We start from the raw sequence: 7,108 nt of genomic DNA on the forward strand, positions 1-7,108 counted from the left end.
TTACTAAAAATGTAAGAGATTTAAATTTGTGTTATATGTAGTATATTTTAAAATTAAAACTTCATTGTAAATAGAGAAAGGGAAGCAGATATCAAAAACCTGTCCATGAAAAGGCATTTTATATGTTAGCAAGAGATGAACACGTTTTAATAAAGAAGGTACTGAATATACCTAAAGTATTTAATCTAATTTATACGTTACAGTTTGTTTTCAAAGTCAAGAAGCTCAAACTACTGATTTCATCTCCAGCAGGGGAGGTACTGGATATTCACAAATCTGGTCCTTGTTATTTAAGAGAAGAAAAAAACAGAAGAAAGACAATATCAGAAATGAACAGGGCAAGGCAGCTAAAAAGACAAGCAGTACAGAGATTCAGTATTTTAGTATTATGATTCAATTCAGAATTGAAATGCTATTACTTGTTCCTTTTAAGTCTGTTAGTCCCATAAAAGCAAACATACTCACTCATTTTCAGCTTATCAATCAGAAATATTTATTGAGAAACCATCGTCAGCCAGGCATTCTAGTCAGGCTCTAATTCTTTCACTATTTGAAATGAGGTTTAACTAGAAAGTTTACATGGAGTTAAAAAATGACCAAATATTTTAAATGACTCAAACTGAATAAGCTTTTGTTTAGTTCAGGTCTGTTAAATATCACGGTGGAGATGCCAGTCTTGCATAAAGTCAGCACTTAAATCAGTCAGCTATCTCACACAGATAAATAACACAAAGGCAAAGATAACATTTTAAACGAAATGGTCCTGAGAAGGTGAAGGCTGAGCTTTCTGGAAGCAGATCTATAAAAACACACAGACACACACACTCCCCTGTCTCTCTCTGTATACGTCCTTCCATCTATCTCTCTCTGTCTGTCTCTCATGTGCGTTCATGTGTGGCACCCTGCCCCCTACTACTCAGGAAATCATTTCTTCAACTAACAATACACACATTTGGGGAAAATAAATGTGGAGGAAGTTAAGGGAGTCAGTTTCAGCGGTAGCAAAGAAAAAAAAAATGCTTATACTACTTGGCTCTTCTTAAATAGGATACTTGGGTTAGAAACAAAGATCATGCTGGAAAAGGAGTTTAATTATCACCAACCTTCTCAAAGCAAGACACAAAACAACCACTGTGAGATTCCAGGTCCATCAGCAATCTCTCGTACAGTTCACTCATCGCAAGGCCCCAGGATTTAAGTAGCACTCAGCCTCTCCCACTTCAAAGACCACAGGAAAACCCACCTCTTCAACAAAAGTCTCCTTTGAACCTATGTGGAGTGTTTTTTTTTTTTTCCCTTTATTCTTCATCCTGGAAGTTAATTCTAGGGTTTGCTGATCCAATAATCTTGAACAATAGACCCTGCAAGCCTAAACACTTACTGGCTGACCTTCTCTCATTTAAAATAAAATAATGAACTACAGAAATGATCTCTGATGATATCACTGATATGTAGAATCTAAAAAAAAAAAAAAAAAAAATGACACAAACTCATTTATAAAACAGAAGCAAACTCACAGATGTAGAAAACAAACTTACAGTTACCAAGGGAGAAAGTGGGTGTGAAAGGATAAATTAGGAGTCCAAGATTTGCAGATACTAACTACCATGTATAAAATTGATAAACAACAGGGACCTACTGTATAGCACAGGGAAGTTTATTCAAGATCTTGTAGTAACCTATAATGAAAAAGAATATGAAAAAGAATATGCGTATCTGTATGTATGACTGAAACGTTATGCTGTTCACCAGTAACCGATGCAACATTGTAAACTGATTAGACTTCAGTAAAATAGAGAAACTTATTGTGAAGTAAGTTATGTCTTAGGTGTTGATTTTTATAAAAGCCTATGATTCGCGAGCTGTACCTGTTTACTTTGGTTCATGTTGTGGCCAAAAAAGTACCTTGCAGTAATAGAAAAATGAAAAAACAGTATGTGTTAGTATTTGCTGGGTTTCAAGGACTTGCGCTCCAACCGCATGATATGTGTTCTAAGAGTCCACGGCATGTGCCTTTTAAGTAGATTACCATAGGGGAGGGTGTAGCTCAGTGGTAGAGCGTGTGCTTAGCATGCACAAGGTCCTGGGTTCAATCCCCAGTACCTTCATTAAAAAAATAAATAAATAAACCTCATCACCAACCCCCTCCAAAAAAAAAAAAAAAAAAAAAAAAGAAAGAGATTGCCAGTAAAATATTTATGATCACTTTTCAAACTCTCTTGTCCATGTCTTGGTGTCAGGTAGATAATATTTATTTATCCCTGCTTATTTTTCTCAGGAAATATCATTTGCTTTGAAGACTCTTTTTTCATTTATGTGCAATTAAAAGGGCTGATGATTCATCGTATACAGGCACTGTGTTCATCTTCACCAAATGAAATAGAGGCTGAGTTTTACTCTGTTGTACACATGACGAAAGTAAAATGCAGAGCTGTTAGGCAGCTTCCCAAGGTCCCACTGCAGGGAAGCAGGGAAGCCAGGGTCCTTGCTCAACTGCTTATTGTCTTAGCAATTTTGCCGTCTGCTGTCCACCTATCAGCAAACTCATCCTCCGCTAAGAGCCTTTTTCTGACCTCTTGAACTCCAAATCCTTTTCTGCAACCCTGAAGCTCTGACTGTGTCACGTGTTAGAAACAGATCATGTACCAGTTTCCACTGTTGGTTTTCTAGGTGGAATATGAGCTTGTAGCGGGCAGATCCCAAGTCTTGTAACATCAAAGATCTGGAGCTAATGTCATTCCTGTGACCCAAAGCCTAGGACCCAAACTGGTGTACATGAGAGATTTTTAAAATATAATTTTGAATAACACAGTCATAGATTATAATATCATTACTTTGTGATTAGTGCTTGCGTATTTACAGAGTGCTCATTGTCACACCGTGTGTGAGGAAGAAAACTGAAAGGGTTTATTTATTTTGCATCTGATAATGGTTCCTCAGTCATATCTGCCAAGAGCAGGCCCTGATTACAGGTAAGTGAGAATGTTTCCTCAGCCCCAGGGACCACAGATCGCTGAACGCAGAGGCAGATTCTGTTTCCTTGATATGTATAATGAGAAACAGTAATAATTCAGAAAAGCCTTTTTTAAAAAAAGTTAGAAGTAAAGGAGCTCTGTATCACTCTTCCTTTGATGTCAGGAAAAAAGACTCTAAGATAAGTTTTTTCCCCTCCGCCTCTGGCATGAATTATAATTTCTTCAAAATTTCCAATTCCAACCACTAGATGTCATGCAGAGACCACTAAGTAGAATATCTTGGACCTTTTCCGCATTACTCATTTCCAATTTTGTAAGCTGCGATATTTAAGGTGGTCTGGGAAAATTTTAGGCACCAGACATTAAATATGCAGGTCAGTGCAGTTTCTCTCACTGGATGATGCACGAACTGTATGTCAAAATCACACAGAATGAAAAAAGCGGTCCCACTCACTGCAATGCATTCTTTCAGGAACCTGGAAAATTAATGAAATGGGTTCATGCGAAAGATTCCATAGCCTTCTTCAAGTCATGTACTTTACCCTGGTAGGGGAAACCTGGAATTCAAACAACTGGAAAGAAAACATCATATACTAGAAAAAAAAAAAAAAATCAAAGGATTTGGACTCAGGAAACACTTGGATTAAATACTAGCTTGGCAAAGTGCTAATTGAGTGAATCTGGTACAATACTTAACTTCTATGAGTATCTGTTTTCTGGTCTGTAGTGTGAAAATAGTACATAACAAGCAATGACCGTGAAGATTTAATAAAATACTATATATCTATCATTCAGAAGAGTTCTTGGCATATATTGTTAGAGCTCAATACATCTTACCAATAGTTTAGATTTAGTGTCATCTTCAAAAATTAAAGCATGATATTAAAATGTTATAATAGAATTATAACATCTAATGGAAAAACTATAATTTAGAAGAGGAGAGGTAAGGACGGTTCACAGATGAGGTCAGTAGTGAGTTTGGTCTCAGAGGATGGAAAGGAGATCCTCGGGAAGAGAAGGAAGGACTTTCCAGATGATGGGAATGATAAGGCTTTGCTTGAAAAGAAGAAGCAAGCATGATTCTTTTGATAAATGTCCAGGGAGTGAAATGATAGTGCATGGTGAGTGAATAGTGTATATGTGAGTATGAGAATATACTTTTTTTCATCAGACAGGGGGGAAATTATAAACTTTCATGTAAGCCATTTTAAGGAATTTAAGTTTTTTTGGTATATACAACAGTCTGTTTTTAAAGAATTTAAAATTAGACGACTCACAGAGTTAGATGCATATTTAATGAAGATATCCCTGTTTTCAGTGTATAAGTTGCATTTGAGGGGTCTCAGATTAATTGGTTACAGCGGGTTTTGGGTCTGACATGAGAAAGGGTCAATGTGATAGAGCTGGAGTGAATTCCTAAGTCACATGGATCAAAGGTTAAGGAAAACAAAGACAAGGATTGGAGGCAGAGTTCAAGGTTTGTGCTTGGAGAGTATATGAGTGAAATATTAACTGAGATGCTGAAGAAAAGGAGACTCTGCCAGTTTAAAGGTGAGCAGGATGGGATGACTTGCCCCATTAGGTAACTGTCAGTACGTGTCTGGATCGCAGAGGATGGTTAACAACCAGTAAGTAGGAACTGAAGCCATGGGAAAAGGTTCAGTTGCTCAAAAAGATGGCTTTAGATGGAAAAGAGCATTTGGCTTCAGGCATAGGAAGATTTTAGAAATAAGTGAGTGAGAGAGGAGAAAGAGCCTGCAAAGGAAGCCGGGTATACAAGCAAAAAGAGGATTTCAAGATCACGCTTGATTGTTTAGAATCGCAAAAGCCTGCATTTACTGGGAAGAGAAAGTCAGGAGATAGGAAAAAGGGGAAATTGACCAATAAAAATTCTCAAAGTAGTGAAAGGAGATGAGATCCAAACCCAGACGAAGCTGATTGGCCAGATAAAGTCTCCCTTCCAACATATAATTAAAATATAAACAAAAATAAACCAAAATAAGTCTAAGGTAGGCCAACACAGTCTGTGGAAGAAAAAAATAAAACATCCCACCCACCACCCCACAAAACAAATTTTGAATCAAGAGAAAATTTATAAAACAGAAATCGTGGCCTCTATTACTGACTCATACCAGACATAAAAACTTCTCTTCAGTACATGAGATACATGTACATGTATACTTACATCTATTTCACAAACGTATGTATGACACATTATAAATATAAATATGTTATAATACATGCATTATATAGAACATATATTATATATGTAATATGGTGTGTGTGTGTGTATATATATATATATATATATATATATAAATTTTTTGAAACATAATGTCATAAAGAATTTCTCCTCTTATACTTTCTTTGCTTACATCCATAAATCCTGCAGTCATCTTAAAAGGAAGGGGCCAGTTTTTCTTAAACACTGTAACCTTCTGCTTACATATTTTATTTGGAAATAGTTGGATTAACTTTTCTTATGAAGAAATTTAAAAATAATTTTTCTGTTAAAATCAGTTTGAATTCTCTATTTAAACATCATATTGAGATTATTGCTCCAGAAAACTACATTAAATATTAAAAATGGCATTTAAATAACTCACTCAAAATTAAATAGTGCACTAAAATATGAAGCACTTAAATGCCTTTCATATTTTAATGAATTTAATGTAAATAACTTGTAATTTATGATATACTATGTAGGGTAGGATAAGGAATTTTTTAAGTATAAAAGAGGAAACTATGAAGAAAATTAATACGTTAGCAAAAAAGGGGAGATTGAGGTAGGCAAGTTACTTTTTAAGTCTTCAAACTTTCTTGGTTTTCAAGATGCTTTCCAAATCATAAACACATTTGATGGGTTTTGTAATTCGCTGAAGTGACTGGACTATTTGATAGAATTGTTTACAATGAGCACATTGACCCCCTATTTCTTAGCAATCTTTTACTCCCCTCAAACTATATATTTACACATTAAATTCCTGTTAGTAAGGATTTTGGTGACCCCTTCTTAAAAAGTAAGAGGAAAAGAAGGTAGAGAAAACAGATTTTATTTCTACTCCGAGCTTGATTGCAAATATGCACACCCCAACTACGTAATCCTGAACACAAGGATCTCATTGTTTATTTTCATAGTTGCTGCTTTATTTAAAATTTTGTCTCTAAAGTTTATATTTGGCAAGACCAATAATGAAAATAAGCTGGTTTATATTTTTCTTCTTCCAAGGTGTGCATGTGTATGTGTGTGTGGGTATGTTTTAATTCCTTGGGGCTTATCCAGATGAAGGTATCAGTCTTACAGACATGGCAACCCACGTAGGAGTGTTTATATACAGTGGGGTGGAGAAGACTGACTATGTCCAAATCCTAATTTAGATCACTTTCACCTTGGTAAAGTTAAAACTGTGTGACTCTTTTCAATTTCTTTCCTCCCCCGTCTCTCCTACACTCTCACTCAGAAAAGCATCAGGTTCAACTCAGGTGTACTTATTAATAAAATCCTTCAATTTCAGGTTTTTAAAAGTCATTGGAAATAGAGCCCATGTCCTTATAAATTTCCACAATAAAACGTTTACTTTTATGAGCTATGTGTACCTAGATGGTGATGTTATTGTTGGGGTGGGGGAAAGAAAGAGACCTTTTGGTAACTATGGCAACAGTGATGTTTCAGAAGAAATATGAACTCTTTTTCCTTGAAGAAATTATTTTCCTTGACTGGTACTTACTGGATCCAAGTCTAGAAAATGAATGGATTTTTTTTTTTTTTAAGATTCACTGTTTTAGTCTTTTTTTTTTTTTTTCTTTTGGAAATTGTGTCTCATTCACATCTGACAAAATAAAGGGATTTAATTCGAGGCTGCAGAAATAAAACTGCTGTTGAAATTTACCAGCATCTAGTCCACATGAGGGTAAGCAACCACAGTAGGTTCCCATTTATCTAAAATTTAAGCCACGATAATTCTCAAACTGATTTTTTTCTTGTTCTTTTTTCCCTAAAAGATACCCAAAAAGTGAATGTTCTTATTACAGAGATTTATTGCAAAAGCCACTTCTGGTGTCAATCATTATATAATGATTCAAACTAAGTCCCGAATCCTAGTTTTGAACCACTGATTTTCACTGCAAAGATT

The 7,108-nt window shown here is 35.4% G+C and overlaps 1 non-coding gene across 1 annotated transcript; it reads left to right on the plus strand.

Moving 5' to 3' along the window:
- The first annotated feature begins 2,036 nt into the window (after positions 1-2,036).
- On the plus strand, positions 2,037-2,108 carry TRNAA-AGC. Its single transcript has one exon. It is a non-coding gene; the product is annotated as a tRNA-Ala (tRNA).
- Positions 2,109-7,108: the final 5,000 nt, after the last annotated feature.

The sequence above is a fragment of the Camelus ferus genome, chromosome 1 (genome assembly GCF_009834535.1).
Source record: "Camelus ferus isolate YT-003-E chromosome 1, BCGSAC_Cfer_1.0, whole genome shotgun sequence".
NCBI lineage: Eukaryota > Metazoa > Chordata > Mammalia > Artiodactyla > Camelidae > Camelus > Camelus ferus.